The 18,836-nt window shown below is 37.3% G+C and overlaps 1 long non-coding RNA gene across 1 annotated transcript; it reads right to left on the bottom strand.

The window, feature by feature from the left end:
- Nucleotides 1-316: 316 nt before the first annotated feature.
- LOC134602235 (uncharacterized) lies at nucleotides 317-7,908 on the bottom strand. The gene is made up of 3 exons (XR_010090421.1): nucleotides 7,822-7,908; nucleotides 4,948-5,057; nucleotides 317-371 (listed from the first exon to the last, which is right to left on the bottom strand). It is a non-coding gene; the product is annotated as an uncharacterized LOC134602235 (long non-coding RNA).
- Between the last annotated feature and the right edge of the window lie 10,928 nt (nucleotides 7,909-18,836).

The following is an 18,836-nucleotide window of genomic DNA, read 5'->3' on the forward strand; positions in this document are numbered from 1 at the left end:
CTCTAAGGTACAGAATTAAATGGAAACAACAATGTGAGGGACTCCTAGCTTCCCTGGAGTTTGTTCATCTTTCTTTATTTTGTGTCTCACTCTCTCTCTCTCTCTTTCCCTTGATAACAAAAACATTATGCAAAAGAAAGTTGTAGAATAAAACTTATACCTGTAAAATTAAATGAAAGAAATTGAAGAGTGCTATTTTCTAATGCTTCTGAAAAAGTGGTGGAAATATCATGTAGAGTCAAGTTTTCGGCTGGGTCCGTGGCAATGCTAAAGTTTACAACAACACTTCCTTGTTCAATACTGGTGATGTCGAAATGCATTTTCCCAGAATTAACCAATTCTTTGCTTTTCTGATCCAGATTGCTTGTTACCTGCAAATCATAATTACAAATTTAAAAAAATAAACACAAAGCAAAAGTAAAGCATTGATTGAAAAAGAACTTTGTGGGGGCGGAGCTAAGCAACCGAGAGGGAAATTTGCATGGAGCATGAGCTCCGACACAACCAGGCCCAAACTTACCAAAACCCAGCATTTGGCAACACTTAACCGGTACTATCATAGCCCACCGAACCGACAGGTACTGGAAACACATAATGGGGCGAAAATCAAAAAAGCCCAAGCAGAAGAACCCGAGACAGGGCCCTAACATAGCCGAGCTGCTCCGCCAAATACAGGGGGCGTCCAGGCTTAAAATGGCCGCTTATCTGGAAACATACCCTGAATTCTCCGATGACTTTTCCTCGGGAGAAGACGAAGCAGACCTCCCGGTGGAGCCTACACCAAAACCGGTTACTCAAAGGGAGGGTGCCTCACCTGTAACGACGGCGGTGCTGAAATCACTGCTTGCTGACCTCCAACGTACCCTCCAATCGGATGTGGCGTCCCTGCGGGCCAACATCCACGGCCTAACGGGGAAAATAGGAGCCCTGGAGACTGAGTCCAATAGCCAAGCCACTCAACTAGCAGCTCTGCAAATGGAGGTACGGGGCCTCAAAAGCCAGAATGATGGACATGAGCGCCGGTTCGCAGCACTCGAAGATGCAAGGCGGGCTAATAACTTAAAAATCCGGGTCCCCAACAGACGAATTGCCACACATACTAAGGCACTTGCTGACAGCCCTGCTACCACCGCGACAGGCCAAAACAACGCAGTTAGACGGCTTCTTCTGAGCCCCAAAACGAGCTAAGGCACCTACCGCAACACCCAGAGATCTTATCATGAAATTACAGCGCCACAAGGACAAGATGGTGGCCGTGGCCGCGACCAGGGGAAGCTCACCCTATCAGTTTGAGGCGATGAATCTATCATTCTACGCGGACCTAACTGGCAGCACACTCGCCTGGAGATGGTCCCTCAGACCATTCACCATGCTGTTGAGGCAGAGAAACATACCCTACAAGTGGCTGATGACCCGAGCCTTATGGATCCAGAAAGGAGAAACCAAGCACACAGTAAGCACCCTCACAGAAGCAGTGGCGCTGTTACCTGTCCTGGGGCTGCCGATGGACTCACTACACTCCGCTGCAACCCAAAGCGCTACCACCTCCACACATACATGGAACCCTGATCGGGTGACCCCTTTCGTCCCACGAGGTTCGACCCAGGAACAACATGATTCGGCAACAACCTGAAATCTACAGGCGAGAGCCACCACCCTAAGGACATTGCACTAAAGCATGAGTTTTTATACTTTCTCTGTTTTCAACATTAACCTTTGAATGTTTTAATGTTAACATGACGACTAACCACACTCTCAACACATCTGACTAAATAAAAGCAAGAAATAGAGAAGATATATTGAAATATAAAACTAATAAGAAAAACACATATCCAAGTAGTATTCCCTTCATATGCAATTTCAGCAATCAAAATAGAAAAGTAAGAAATATAATACAGAAAAATTGGCATATCCTGTTGCAAGATCCAACATTAAAAGAAATCTTGACAGAAAAACCAAGAATAGTCCATAGGGGTGTTAGAAACATTAAAAGTAGTCTGGTAAGAAGTCACTTAAGAGAAATGAAAATTCCATCTAGGCTAGACAACAACATTGGATTTTATGGCTGCGGACAGTGTATGGCGTGTAAGAGAACAGGCAATCACAGAAGAATAATTAAAGAATTCCATTCAGAAAAGAAAATTCATAAAATTAAGGAATTTATTACATGCCATACTAAAAACATAATATATCTATTAGAATGCCCATGTGGGCTGAGATATGTAGGGAGAACAACAAGAGCACTACATACACGTATAGAGGAACACTCAAGAAATATTTTAAAGGGCTATGAAAACCATAGCGTTTCAGCTCACTTTGGAATCTGCCATCCAAAAAATCCTATAGGCATGAAATTTATGGGTATAAAGAAAATCCGAAATGACTGGAGAGGAGGGGACTTTAATAAGATTATAGGAAAGGCAGAGATGGAATTAATTTTTATGTTAAATACAATGACCCCATATGGACTTAACAGTGATTTCGAGATTTGCCACTTTCTAAAGTGAAGAAGATATTAATATCTATATTATTAAAATCAAGGAACACTTTTCTTTTAAAGAAGATCTATTAATTTTATAAACCTGCTAAAACTTTTTAGGAGATTAGACATTTATATTTAATATTTATTTTAGATTGACCATTTTTTAGATTTAATTAAAATATATGTATCAGGATATTTAATGTATTTGAATAATTTGGAAAATATGTTGAATTTATGTAAAAGATAATTTGTAAGAAAAAGATAATGTGGTATATATATAATAGAGGTAATAGGATTTATCTCCCTCCCTTATACACATTCTATAAGAAACATATTCCCATACACTAAAGAGATGTTTAATACAATAAATTGATTCAATATAAATTTCCTTCTTTATCTGTAAAATGAACCCCCAATTGGTGAAACGCAGACAAGAAGGAGGGAGAGAGGAACGTTATAATACGCCCTTCCGCAAACGAACTCTTATGTTGACGTAATGACGTCATGCGGTCCACGCACACATATCGAAACTGAGGCGTGAACCGCAAATACAGCGCGAAAAGAAGATTGAACGAGAAACAGCTGATAGAGAACAAGAGGAGGAAGCATTTAAAAACGGAGACCAAGGAAGTCAGAATTAGAAGACTGAGGAAGCCGAACTGAACGGTGAAACGCGTTTCTTTATTTGAATAGACTTTTTTAATAGATTTGGTATTGTATTTTTTATACTTAATTTTATTTCTATCTTGGAAAAATAAAATAATACTTTTTTACCGAATTTAAGTCTCCGGCATCTATACAGATGGGTGTGTAGTCCCAAACTACACTAAGCTGATTTACTGAGCCAGGTTACAGGCTCTACATTTGTGAGTATATTTTCACTTATAAAAGAATGGCGCCTCGGAAAAGGCCCAAGACGCAGAGCCCAACGCTTCCCCTGGAGGCTTTTGACCGGATCTGCAGGGGCTTTTGGACAGTGCTTTGCGGACGTGGAATGGACTACCATTTAGCGGTAAAAGCGGTGGCTACATGTATACGCCCCACAACTCGCCGCCGACAATACGCCTTCTTACCTCTAGCCTCCAGAGCAGCCATCCGGCAACGTAGACGCCAAAAATCTAAATGGCGGGAAACAGCGCCGAGACACTCGGGCGCACTCACTCTCTCCCGCACGCGCGGGAGCCGGTTCCTCGAGCAAGCACTGCAAACAAGCAACTCACCTGTCCCAAAAGCCTGCGATCAGCGAAGCGCCTACCTACCGACCCCCACTCAAGCGGCAAGCCACAATGCTGCCCACAGGTACACCAGGCGGAGCACTGCTGGAGCGACATCTCAGCCTGGGATCATCGATGAGGGGGCCACCAAAGCCATCACCCAAGACACGAGCTGGAAGCACACCTGGCAAGCCTCCAGAGTCGGCATCGGCTGAGTGGGAAGACTGTGTGGGGGACAAACTTGGACTCTGGGCACCGGGCGGCAGATGACCCTACCGAGCAGCCTCTGACACACATAAATATTCAGGACTCTCATGCAATATAGCGGGATAACAAATGTAATTGTTTTAGATAACCTTCGAATTGCAACAGATAAAGGGGCTTATGCTTATTTAACTTAGCTAGCACTACCCAACTAACACTGATTTAAAATTGTACACCCTAGCATGATGTCCTAGGAATAGTGACACTGGCAGATGCCGGTGAACCAACTCACCTACCTGACCATCCCAGTTAGCAATATATATGTATATCGCATATCAATTTACAGCATAGTTTCGCTAGCTGCCGTATATGACACACAACGGTAATAACCAATGCTAAGATGTCCGCAAGCGCAATGTTTTCCCACTGTGTCTCTCCTCTGTCTTCTCCTACCTGTCAAGCTCATTTTGATTCTGCACTAAAGCAAGAATTCAAACAATTATAATCCTGGCATATGTATAAATGTTTGTACTCCTCAGGAATGTAATGCTATATACTCCACATAATCTTAACGTAACGAAATCAACCATAAGCCTGTCTAGTTTAGTATGTTTAAAGCAATCTACAGATGTTCAAAAGTCAGATACTTTCTTGTTCTTACAAAAAAAATGTGCTGTTTAATCTGCCACACTGTAAAATGCTATGAAAAAGCCTGCAGTTGCTGTTGTGGCTCTGCAAGCCTGTTGTTACTGCATGCACAGCAAAAATAAAGAATTAAAAAAAAAAAAAAAAAGTATCAGAATGTTGAGAAGCTTTCTAATTTTATGTAGTTTTTTTTTATTTTAAATAAATGCCTCTGTTTAGACTAGCCAATTTTTTCCTTCTGTGAAGCTTGACTGTGCCCTCCATGGAAAGTTTTATTTTAGTTTTTACATTAGCAATTATTATATAACCCCGTTAAAACATTTTATCCCATGGAAACAATGTCAAGATGCTTTATTTGTGCAGTATAATTCATGTGAAACAGTTCTATAATTTGACACTCACCTCTTGTATAAAGTTGTCAGTGAAATTTTTATATTCAGCACTACTTATATTTTTAAATTGTTCGTTGAATTCTTCATTTATCGTAACTTTTGCAGAAAATGATACTCCGGCTGTAGAAACAAGGAACACATATGATTTAATATTGTAGTTTTTGTTTATCATTTAAGATCATAGTATGCTTCTATTTCATAAGCACCATATTACCATATTTTATTTTATTAGACTGTTATTGAACATCTACAAATTTGGCTTTGGGATGCCACTCTCTTATTCAGTTGTTAAGCTGAGGTGCCTGGACTTTTAGGTCCATATATATATACATACTGCAGGTATAATAGCACAACCACTGATCATTAATATGGCTGTATTTAATCTCTAATGTCACGTAAAATAAATATAGTTGTATATTAGTATCAATGTTGGCTATAATGCCTTAATATGTGCCCAAAGCCCACTCTACCTCCCATCCACCCAGATGCTGCTTTCTGCAGCACTGCCAGAAGGGGAGAGAGTGCTGTATAGCTCCTGTCTAAGCCAGTGAGGTTGAACAGAGCCCTAGTAGAGACATTTGTTTATTTACTGGTTAAGAATCACCCCAGGATTGCCAGGGAAGGTTAGTGCAATTTTATTTTAGATTTTGCCATGCTGAAAGCCAAAACAAACCGCAGGTATATATATATATATATATATATGTATATATATATAGTCTCTCAAAGGGTGTTTTCTTTCTTTGAAAATAAACTGGTTTTATTGGATGAATTGTTAATGAATTATTGGTTGAGAGATTAGTCACAAAGGGTAACTATCCTGGTTTCTTCACCCTGCTTAGACAAACCTTCAATAATATATTGTATGTTTCACACGCACAGTTGAACTTTCTTTTTTGAGTCTCGGAAATGCCCCTTTTACCCACCTGCCCTGGTACCTGCATACTTTTTACATTTTACTTTTTTAATTTACTTTTCAGTTTTGATGGTCTAGACCAGTGGTTCCCAACCTAGTCCTCGAGGCTAATCCGTTACTGAGAAATGAAGAATGAAGTGTGTAATCTCTGCCTTAGCAAGACCTCCAGTCTGCATGTGGCCAGGGACCCTTATATAATATGTACCTGCTTGAACGTAGTGAACCACTGAATGGAGACTCCAGGCATTATAAACAAATCAATGAGATGTTGTGGCTACAGTGTCCCTTTAATAAATAGACCATGTAATAAACTAAGGAGGAGGGACAGATCAATAGGAATTTCAACAAAGAAAAAGAGAACAATCATTTTTATCTATTGCTAATAATAGATTGTATCCTCCCTGATAACAATCGTAAAAAGTCCAAAGCCATTACCGATAAATATATTAAATTTCCACTTTATTTTTACCATTTACATCTATCGGTTAGTGTAAAAGTAATTCTTTTTTGGTCTCTTGTAAAAATAGTAAAGTGTGATTTAGGTTTTTTTATCAAGAGCATTGTATACAGTTATGGACCCAAGAAGTTTGACTTGTTTAATCAACAATGAAATGGTTATTACTCTGTTAACTAGTATTAAGAAACAAAGAAAGCTTAACCAAATTAAAAAGCAGCATTATTATGAAAAGGTTTGGACGTAGTTTACAAAAACATGTAAATAAACACTTTGATCATTCAACTCTGTATGTAACACCCACGACTATGCCTCCCCTACCCTTCTTTTTAGGAGTTTGGAATATATGTTGTGCAAGAATGTATCACACAGTTCCATGCAAGTAAAACTCACTGTAATGTATTGTGTGCATGAGTGTATTACGAAGTTCTACAACTATAGCACTTACATTAATGTGCATTGTGTTTGAGTGTTTAAAAGTTCTCTATGCAAATTCAACTCACAATAATGGACAGTCTAACAAGAGGGTATCACAGAGCCCCACAACTATAAAACTAATAGTACGTGTAGTGTTAAGAAGTGTATCACACAGCCGCAAAACTATACATCTTACAGTAATGTGCCATTTTTAGGGATGTTTCACACAGTTCCATAACTATAAAAATGTATCACAGAGCGCCATCATTTTTATAACTCACAGCAATGTGCAGTGTTTAGAAATTTATCACAGAGCTCCATCATTTTTATAACTCACAGCAATGTGCAGTGTTTAGAAATGTATCACAGAGCTCCATCATTTTTATAACTCACAGCAATGTGCAATGTTTAGAAATGTATCACAGAGCTCCATCATTTTTATAACTCACAGCAATGTGCAGTGTTTAGAAATGTATCACAGAGCTCCATCATTTTTATAACTCACAGCAATGTGCAATGTTTAGAAATGTATCACAAAGCGCCATCATTTTTATAACTCACAGTAACATGCACCATTTAGGAGTGTATCACAGAGCGCCATAACTATAAAACTCACAGCAATGAGCCCTCTGCAATAAACGCATAGTAATGCATTGCGTACATCGCAGAACTATTCAAGCAGGAACAGCTTTTGCTCCAGCTCGACTATTTGAACTTAAAATGAGAAAATTAGTAAGTCGATATCTGAAAGAAAGAATGTGTTTTTCTGCTGTTAAGCAAAGTATAGGCGTGATATATATTTTTATTGGACTAATATAATATTTAAAAGCCAAGTTTTTGAGAGGTTTTTTTAATTCTCTTCTGGTCTGTGTATTGCTTCATTCCTGATGTAGAGAGGAAATCTCTCAAAATCTTGTCTTTTATATATTACGTAAGTCCATTAAAACAGGTTTCATTGAATATTGATATACTCCAGTTGTTTTGGTATATTCTCTAGTGATACTAATAAGGCTAATCCAATATATAGTCACCAGTATATATTGTGACCTCAAAAAAAAAGAAAAGAGAAAATAATTTTGTGGAGGTCACAAAAGTCTTACCTGTCCAGATGCTGCTGTTATAAATGTAATTGTGCGGACAAGACAACTGTTGTACAAACACTTGATACTGAAAGGAAGGTTTCAGTTGCACGAATATCACCTCAGACCTGGATTGTGTTTGATTCGATGATAAAAGGTCAGTGCCATTCGACAAGGAAACATTGTACAGAGCTCCGTTGCTCTCTCCTCGAGCGATGACTACTAGTATAATCTGATCACTGGTAACTTTATTTAGTTGAATAGTGACAGTTACTCCATCTAAGACAGAAAACATGCAATTAGCACAGTTAGTACATCATCAACAATGTTTTAGATTTAATAAAAGCAATATATTCATATAATTAATAACGTACCACAAGCTGAAGGCGTTGTTAACGGTGAGTTGGCGTTCTTAGTTGTACTTGGTGTAGATGTTTCCAGAATGGACACAGTGCTAAATGTTTCAGAACTTGCATTGCTGAAAATGCTTAGTGTGGATGATTCTGTTGTAATTTCTTCAGATCCTGGTAAAGTCGATATGCTTGGTGTAGGAGTTTGTGAAATTAACAATGTTATACTTGTTTCAGATTGCTGTAAAGTAGATATACTTGGTGTAGAGGTATGTAGGTTATACCATGTAGTATTTGTTTCAGATCCTTGTGATATAGATATACTTTGTGTAGGAGTTTCTGAAATTGATTTTGTAGTACTCATTTTAACATCTTGTGACACAGATATGCTTGGTGTAGAAGCGGTTGGCTCTGCGGGTGGCTCTGTGGTTGTATCTGTTAGCTCTTTGGTTGTACCTGCGGTTTTCTCTGTGCTTTTATCTGTGGTTGTATCTGTGGTTGTATCTGTGATTGTATCTGTGATTGTATCTGCAGTTGTAGTTGCGGTTGGCTCTGTGGTTGGCTCTGACATTGGCTGTGTGGTTGTATCTGTGATTGGCTCTGTGATTGGCTGTGTGGTTGTCTCTGTGATTGGCTGTGTGGATGTATCTGTGATTGGCTCTGTAATTGGCTGTGTGGTTGTATCTGCGGTTGGCTCTGTGATTGGCTGTGTGGTTGTATCTGCTGTTGGCTCTGTGATTGGCTCTGCTGTTGGCTCTGTGATTGACTGTGTGGTTGGCTCTGTGATTGACTGTGTGGTTGGCTCTGCTGTTCGCTCTGTGGTTGGCTCTGTTGTTGTATCTGTGATTGGCTCTGTGATTGGCTGTGTGGTTGTATCTGTGATTGGCTCTGTGATTGGCTTTGTGATTGGCTGTGTGGTTGTATCTGTGGTTGGCTCTGTGATTGGCTGTTTGGTTGTATCTGTGACTGGCTGTGTGGTTGTATCTGTGGTTGGCTCTGTGATTGGCCTTGTGGTTGTATCTGTGGTTGGCTCTGTGATTTGATATGTGGTTGGCTCTGCGGTTGTATATGTGATTGGCTCTGTGAGTGGCTGTGTGGTTGTATCTGCAGTTGGCTCTGTGATTGGCTGTGTGGTTGTATCTGTGATTAGCTCTGTGATTGGCTGTGTGGTTGTATGTGCCGTTGGCTCTGTGATTGGCTGTGTGGTTGTATCTGCAGTTGGTTCTGTGATTGGCTGTATGGTTGTGCCTGTCGTTGGCTCTGTGATTGGCTCGGTAGTTGTATCTGCGGTTGGCTCTGTGGTTGTATCTGCGGTTGGCTCTGTGATTGGCTGTGTGGTTGTATCTGTGGTTGGCTCTGTGGTTTGCTGTGTGGTTATGTCCGCAGGTGGCTCTGTGGTTGTATCTGCAGTTGTATCTTTGGGTGGATGTGTGGTTGGCACTGCAGTTGCACCTCCAGGCTCTGTGGTTGTACCTGCAGTTGTATCTGCAGTTGTATTTTTGGTTGGTTCTGTGATTGTGACTGTGGTTGTATTTGCAGTTGGCTTTGTGGTTGTATTTGCAGTTGTCACTGTCTTTGTAGTTGCAGTTGACTCTATGGCTGTATTTGTATCATTCTGTGTGCTTCCATCTAGGTAATTAAACAGAGATATGAGGAAATCAAAAAATGTAAGAGGTATATGAAGGGTTTTTAAACTTTTTTTTTTACAATAAGAAATTGTCACACTATATGTTACTACGTGAACACAAAACTAGAAGCACTTTTTGTAAGATTTTTTTAGCATTAATTTACAAATGTTGCTGTATATTGCAGCATTACAACAAATAGAATATAGGACAAAGCAGCCAAAATGATCAGAGGTGACGGCTGAGAATCTTTCCATTTCTCCAATTTTTACTATACATTTGAAATTCATTTGAATTCTTATTGCAGTGGATAACCTTAAGCTGCTGCTGAATCCTTCAGTTCTGAATGGGTTATCGAGGTCAATTTTGTTATCTTGTAATTTGCTTAGAAAGTGATCTATTGAACTATCTGCCTCAACGTGGAAAGATGTAAAAATAATCTAACTCTGTACAGAAAACATAAGCAGACACTTAACATACATGTGCAGAACATGAAAAATAACTTGACTTCTTCACTAACAGGTACATTTAAATACAAGTAAGAATACTATTAACACAGCATGTATTTAAAACATGGGACACAAATCTAGCAAACAAATGTTGGATAGAACAGAAAAGATACATTAAAAATGAAATTTTATAAACTTGTTCAATGTTATTTTTTGTTTTATTTTTTAAAATAAATATTGTGGATAAAATATTTTAGCGATTATATGGAATCTTATTAATGAACTATTTCAAAAAGAGTTTGAAATATTTACCCCCTTAAAGGGATACTCCAGGCACCCAGGCCACTTCTGTCCATTGGAGTGGTCTGGGTGCCAACTCCCACTACCCATAACCCTGCAAGTGTAATTATTGCAATTTTCATAAACTGCAATATTTACCTTGCAGGGTTAACTCCTCCTCTACTAGAGGGACTTCTTAAATTACCTTAAATTAAAACTGAACTCATGGCGTTTGGAGTAAACCTTTAGCTAAACTAGGAGTTCATTTAGGGGCATTTTTTTTTATTAATTTCCTATCTGCATCATAATAATGCCACTTACCGCAGGCAGCATCAGCAGATCCAGCACAAAAAGCATGTCCACAGTGAGACCAGTGCATAATTAAAGGGGAAAACCCAAGCAACTCATTCACGTCTGTCGAGTTTTTTTATAATAGAGTTTTTTGAGCCATTGTGTTCTAATTATCTAAACTAGGCATGGCAGCAATACAATAGCTTTAGTGTTTGATTATAGGCTGTACACCTGGGCATTTGTTTACTCTCTCAGTGTTATTTACCAAAATCGCAATTCTCAGACATTCAAAGTGAATTTAAGGGGAATCTGTAGTGCATTATAGTTTCCCTTTAAAGACTTTACGTATGCACACAATGGCTTAAATTAATACTTAAACCACCACAATGATAATTTTTTTTCTTTTATTATTAATTATTAATAAGGACAGGGAAAGAAGCACGCAGATAATTATTGCAGATCAGTCCTTCATATTTATGTTTTTAAAAATATATGCCATTTTTTTTCTCTACTAGTGAATTATATCTTTCAATCTAAAACCGAGCCAGGAGATGTTTGCACTGATTGGTCTCTAAAAGTTAGGGTCTCATTTTAATAATTTTATGGATTACATTTGCAAATGATTTAATATTTTTGGATAAACATTTGTAATGATTCTATGTTTAAAAATTTTAATATCTAGATTTTTATATAGTTACAAAAATGTTTGCAAGTCTACTAATTTTGGATTAAAATGATAAATTCCCTTCTTTAATACTAACTAATGTAGTTTAACAGTTTAGTGATAAATAAAGTAATATAAGTAATATAAAAAAAGTAATATAGGGAAGGGAAATCCAAACTGTAAACATTTGAAAGAAAAGTTTCTATATCATTCGAAAATGTTTTTAGATTACTGGATTTGAGAGTTTTTTTATACATATATTGTAAATTGAGCACGTTGAGCAATCACTACCTAGATATGATGGAATGGTCATCTGGTCTGAAAACTTGTCTTGTTAGAAATACAAAACAACGGAAGTAAAGAATGGTCAGAATTGCAGTATAAATCTCCCTAAACTAGACTCCAAGGTACAGAGTTCAATGGAAACAACAGTGTGAAGGATTCCTATTTATCTTTCTTAATTAATTTAGGTCATTGGGATAAATGGATTAAAGGATGAATTTACTAAAGAGCAAAGTGCGTTGCATTTACAATTGTTTTAGCAAATTTAGGCTAAAATATCGAAACTGGAAAAAATCCTCAGATTTGTAATTTTTTTTGGTAAATTTGTCTTTACTTCTATTTTTATCTCTCTTTCTCTCTCTCTCTCTCTCTTTCTCAGAATATTTGGCATCAAATACACTATGCAAAATAAGACTGCAGAATAAAACTTATACCTGTAATGTCAAATGACAATATGTGCAAAGCGCTGTTATTTAATGCATCTGTAAGAATGGTGCTGATATGCGCTAGAGTCAGGTTTTGGGATGGATCCGTGGCAATTACAATGTTTACAACAATGCTTCCTTGTTCAATACTGGTGATGTCGATGCGCATTTTCCCAGACTCGATCAGTGCTTGGCTTTTCAAATCCAGATTTTCTATATACTGCAAATCATAATTACAAAAAACTTAAAAACAAAAATAAAGCATTGATTGAAAAACAACTTTGTATATTCTTTTACTGGGCTGCCTCAGTGTGGAGAATTTGTTCTTTAGTTAGTCTATTGTTTTTTTTTTTTGGTTTTTTTTTGTGGGGGTTGTTTTCTTGCATTTACATAATTCTCATTTTTTTTCTGCATACAGTTATCACATTTTTGGATTTTTAAATAAATGCCTCCCTTTAGGGCAGGTAATTTCTCCTTGTTTGAAACTTTGGCTGAAAGCTTGTTATTTGATCACATTAGCAATTATAATAGACTTTTTATCTCATTTTATCATTTTTAATTTGATATTGCTTCTGAACACACTCACCTCTTGTATAAACCTGTCAGTGAAGTTTTTATATTCAGGGCTACTTTTATTGTTAAATGCTTCTATGAATTCTTCATTTATCTTAACTTTTGCATAAAATACCTCTTCACCTGTAGAAACAAGTAACACATATGATTTAACATGGTAGTGTAAATATCATTAAATATCATTGTATACCTCCATTTAACAAGTCCCATATAACCATATTTTATTTTACTAGACTGTTATTGAATATCTATAACTTTGGCTTCGGGATGCAACTCTCGGATTCCCTTGTTAAACTGAGGTGAATGGACATTTAAGATTTACTGTAGGTATAATAGAACGAACACTAATCATGAATATACCTGTATTTGGTCTATATTGTCACATAAAATAAATATGCTTGCCAGGCAAAAAAACAGGAATCTTAGAATCAATTTTGGCTGCAATGTGCCCTATTATGTGAACAAAACCTTCCCTACCTCCCTCTTACCCACTTTCAAAATTTAAACAAAATAAACACAGATGTATATTTAGAAAGTCTCAGGTTATGCTGCAATAGAATGCTGTAAACATGATTAATTGCCCTCTCAGAGGCCTTTCGAAGCAATGCCGGAAAGCTTTTATAATTGGCTATTGTAAGAGGGATATACTTCTATTTCAGGCATTTTAGGGAGCAGTATGAAGTCTCTCAAAGTTCTAAACCGCGTGTTTTCTTTCTTTAAAAATAAACAGTTTTTATTGAATGAATTGTTAATGAATTATTTGTTGAGAGATTAGTCTACAAGGGTAACTTTCCTGGTTTCTTCACCCTGCTTAGACAAACTATTCCAAAGTCATTGGACATCCATGAAGGAATATTTTATTGAAGTGGTTATAGTATCTGGAGTGCCCTGACACCTTTTCCACTCTACATTGTACTGTTTTTAATTTTTTATTCCTAAACAATAGTCCTCATCGATGATTCATTATTATTATTATATATCATTATTCTGAGCAGTAATGGGCAGCTGTGATTGGGTGAGAGTGTCAGCTGACAACTCTCAGCCTGTCTTAGCACCCATTGTTGGCATGAATTGGTATGGCTAGAAGAAAGTGTGCACTCTCTGCCATAGCTATACTTTCAATCAGAAGTAGTCTACTAGAAGTAGTCTACTAGTGGCCGTCCCTATTTACCATTTAACTGCTTGAACGTAGTGTACCACTGAATGGAGAGACAGTGCAAGGAGACTCCAAATCAAGGATATAAAATGGCTACAGTATCCCTTTAATGAATAGACCATGCAGAGTAAGGTGGAGGGACAGATCAATAGGAGTTTCAACAAAGAAAAAGAGAACTATCATTAATTAGAATTAATAATTAGGAGCTTAGAATATATGTTTTGCAAGAATGTATTACAGAGCTCCATGCTAATAAAACTCACAGTAATACTCATTTACTGTGTAAATGAGTGTATTACAAAGATCTACAACTATAACGCTTACATTAAAGAGACAGCTTCAGAGAAAAGGCAGTGTTTACAATGCTCCCTAGGGACACCTCCAGTGGCAGTCACTCAGATGGCCATTGAAGGTGGTTCCTGGGTCAGTGCTACACAAGGTGCAGCACTGACGTTCAGCGTCTCCACAGTCTGCATGGAGACACTGAACTTTCCACACAGAGATGCATTTAGTCGATGAATCTCTATGAGGAGATGCTGATGGCTAGGGTGGTGTTTGACTCCGCCCCACAAAATTGATTAACTCAGCCAATCCGCTGCTTTCCCGTAGCAAAAACTATAAAACTAAAAGAAACAAAAAACTTACAGTAATGGGCAGTGTTTAGAAGTGTATCACAGAGGACTAGTACTATAAATCTAACGGTATTGTGCAGTTTTTAGAAATGTATCCCAAAACTCAACAACTATAAAACTCAAAGTAGAAAATTATACTACTTGTTTAGATCCATATGTAGTAGATATACCTGGTGTAGTAGTTACTGGAATGGACTCTGCAGTACTTGTTACAGGTCCTTGTGATGAAGTTGCACTCAGTGTAGAAGTTTCTGAAGTGGACTCTATGGTACTAGTTTCAGATCTTTGTGTCGTAGATATTCTCAAAAAGGAGGTTTCTGAAATGGACACTGTAGTACTTGTTTCAGATCCGTGCATGGTAGACATACTTGGTGTAAATGTTTCCGCAGTGGACTCTGTGATGCTTGTTTCAGATCCTTGGGTTGTAGATATAGGCAGTGAAGTTGGTTCTGATGTGGACTCTGCAGTACTTGTTTCAGAGCCTTGTGATGTAGTTATACTTGGTGTAGAAGTTTCTGATGTGGATGCTGTGGTGCTTGTTTCAGATCCATGTGTTGTAGATAAATTCAGTGAAGTTGTTTCTGAAGTGGACCCTGCAGTACTTGTTTCAGACCCTTGTGATGTAGTTATACTCAGTGTAGAAGTTTCTGATGTGGATTCTGTGGTGCTTGTTTCAGAACCTGGTGTTGTAGATATATTCAGTGAAGTTGATTCTGAAGTGGACTCTGCAGTACTTGTTTCAGACCCTTGTGATGTAGTTATACTTGGTGTAGAAGTTTCTGAAATGGACTCTGCAGTACTTGTTTCAACTCCTTGTGATGTAGTTATACTTGGTGTAGAAGTTTCTGACGTGGATGCTGTGGTGATTGTTTCAGATCCTGGTGTTGTAGATATATTCAGTAAAGTTGTTTTTGAAGTGGACTCTGCAGTACTTGTTTCAGACCCTTGTGATGTAGTTATACTTGGTGTAGAAGTTTCTGAAATGGACTCTGCAGTACTTGTTACAGGTCCTTGTGATGTAGGTATACTTGGTGTAGACGTTTCTGACGTGGATGCTGTGGTGCTTGTTTCAGATCCTGGTGTTGTAGATATATTCATTGAAGTTGTTTCTGAAGTGGACCCTGCAGTACTTGTTTCAGACCCTTGTGATGTAGTTATACTTGGTGTAGATGTTTCTGACGTGGATGCTGTGGTGCTTGTTTCAGATCCTGGTGTTGTAGATATATTCAGTGAAGTTGTTTCTGAAGTGGACTCTGCAGTACTTGTTTCAAACCCTTGTGATGTAGTTAGACTTGGTGTAGAAGTTTCTGAAGTGGACTCTGCAGTACTTGTTTCAGATCCTTGTGATGTAGTTATACTTGGTGTAGATGTTTCTGACGTGGATGCTGTGGTGCTTGTTTCAGATCCTGGTGTTGTAGATATATTCAGTGAAGATGTTTCTGAAGTGGACTCTGCAGTACTTGTTTCAGATCCTTGTGATGTAGTTATACTTGGTGTAGAAGTTTCTGATGTGGATACTGTGATGCTTGTTTCCGATCCTGAAGTTGTTTCTGAAATGGACTCTGCAGTACTTGTTTCAGACCCTTGTGATGTAGTTATACTTGGTGTAGACGTTTCTGACGTGGATGCTGTGGTGATTGTTTCCGATCCTGGTGTTGTAGATATATTCAGTGAAGTTGTTTCTGAAGTGGACCCTGCAGTACTTGTTTCAGACCCTTGTGATGTAGTTATACTTGGTGTAGATGTTTCTGACGTGGATGCTGTGGTGCTTGTTTCAGATCCTGGTGTTGTAGATATATTCAGTGAAGTTATTTCTGAAGTGGACTCTGCAGTACTTGTTTCAGACCCTTGTGATGTAGTTATACTTGGTGTAGAAGTTTCTGATGTGGACTCTGTGGTGCTTGTTACAGGTCCTTGTGCTGTAGTTATACTCGGTGTAGAAGTTTCTGACGTGGATGCTGTGGTGATTGTTTCAGATCCTGGTGTTGTAGATATATTCAGTGAAGTTATTTCTGAAGTGGACTCTGCAGTACTTGTTTCAGATCCTTGTGATGTAGTTATACTTGGTGTAGAAGTTTCTGATGTGGACTCTGTGGTGCTTGTTTCAGATCCTGGTGTTGTAGATATATTCAGTAAAGTTGTTTCTGAAGTGGACTCTGCAGTACTTGTTTCAGACCCTTGTGATGTAGTTATACTTGGTGTAGAAGTTTCTGAAATTGACTCTGCAGTACTTGTTACAGGTCCTTGGGATGTAGTTATACTTGGTGTAGAAGTTTCTGAAATAGACTCTGTGGTACTTGTTTCAGATCCTTGAGATGTATTTTCTGTTAATGTTGAAGTGGTACCGGGAACAGTCGTTGTTGGATCTGAGGTGCCATCTTGGTAACAGAGCAGAGAAATCATAAAGTCACACATTGGTGTATAAAAGTAATGTATAATGTAGTAATATACAACATTTTGAAAACAGTTTTGATGTATTGATGTCTTTGCAATCATACAATGTATCTGCATAAGAAATCCTCACTCTTGATGGTTTAAAGAGTATACATGAGTAGAATCATTTTTTTAAGGAACTGTTTGGCATGATTCTCTTTGGAAATATTATCTCTATGTAATTTAATTTGCCAATGTTGCTGTGTATTAAAGCATTGAAATAATGCTGTAGCATTGAACACAATGTGAGATTATTACTGTATATATTATGGTACTATGCCTCATACAGTGCTAGATACTCCACTATAGAGGCACTGTAATAACACGAGGCACAGCAGTAAACTCTTATGATGGACCTGTTTCTGTATAATTTATTGACTTGTATAGCTGTAAAATTTCAATTAAAATTTTTTTTTTCCATGATAAAATATTACTTTTTAAAGATTTTACATATGCACCCAATGGCTTAAAGCAACAATTAAATCAACTCAATGAATAATTATTAGTTGGGAAACCAAAAAGGAACATGCCAATAATTATTGTAGCAGTCCTCCACATATATGTTTTTTTTTAAATATATGCCATATTTTCCCCTACTAGTGAAATATATCTTTCAATCTGAAAGTAAGTCGAAGATTTATGCAATGATTGGTCTCTAAAATCAGGACTTGGTTTAATATTTTGGGATTAACTGTTCAAATGATTTAATATATTTGGATAAAACATTTAAAAATAATTAATATTTAAAAAATGTACATGTATTTTTTTATATTGGTATATGTTTTATGTATGATATATGTTTGATGTTTAATATTTTAACCTTTTTGAAAAAAAATATTTTAAAAGTTTATCTAAAAATATCAATTTATTTTAAAAGCTTATTTAAAAATATCAGTACTTGATGTACTTTGTTTGAATCAGAATCAGAAAGAAATAAAATTAATAAAAAAAACTTTTCAATGATTTATTTGCAAAAAATTGCCACTGGCTTTCATGGTGACTTCTGTAGATAAATCATTTTGATTTTTTTTTTTCTTTTCTCAAAGAATGAAATTATTTCTAATTCTGTTTCAAACTAATTAAATCAAAATCTTAGAACTGACTAGCTAATTGATTAGTAGAGGTTTGTGTATGTTTTCCAGTCAGTGGGTGAATGTCTTCGGCCGATGGAGGCTAATTGAAAAATTAATTAGGATCACTCTGTTGCTAAACTGAAAATCTGGAAAATTGGCCAAGAGGATTTTTAAGTTTACAATTTTCTTGTTCAATACGCACTTATATATTTTATAGTTGGAACATAAAGGAACACCACGATCACTGTTTTTGTGCACTGCCATAGGAAATGTGTTATTCCTACTACCCCTTCACATATCAGATCTCTCTTTAATAGAATCTCAATTATATATTGTTATCTCTTTGTTTAGAGTTTTGCTTTTACATGGATATCAGTTGCGGTACCTACCTGTGCATTGTCTACCATGATTGGTTGTATTATTATCCACCGTTCCTGGGATGCACTGACATTCATAGCTTCCCGGGGTGTTCTTACAAGTTGCCAAAGATGAACAGGTATTTGTAGTATTAGATGCACATTCATCGATATCTGGAAAAATACAAATTTCATAATCAATCTGTAGAATTCAGTAATAAAGTAAAAAGAGAGAACTGTGATAAAAAAGGCCATTATAAGTGGCAGATATTTCACCCATAACGAGATGGTTCTATACAGTTAAAGGACCACTCTAGGCACCCAGACCACTTCAGCTTAATTAAGTGGTCTGGGTGCCAGGTCCAGCTAGGGTTAACCCATTTTTTTTATAAACATAGCAGTTTCAGAGAAACTGCTATGTTTATAAATTGGTTAAGCCTTCCCCCTA

This window comes from Pelobates fuscus, chromosome 1 (assembly GCF_036172605.1).
Source record: "Pelobates fuscus isolate aPelFus1 chromosome 1, aPelFus1.pri, whole genome shotgun sequence".
Taxonomy (NCBI): domain Eukaryota; kingdom Metazoa; phylum Chordata; class Amphibia; order Anura; family Pelobatidae; genus Pelobates; species Pelobates fuscus.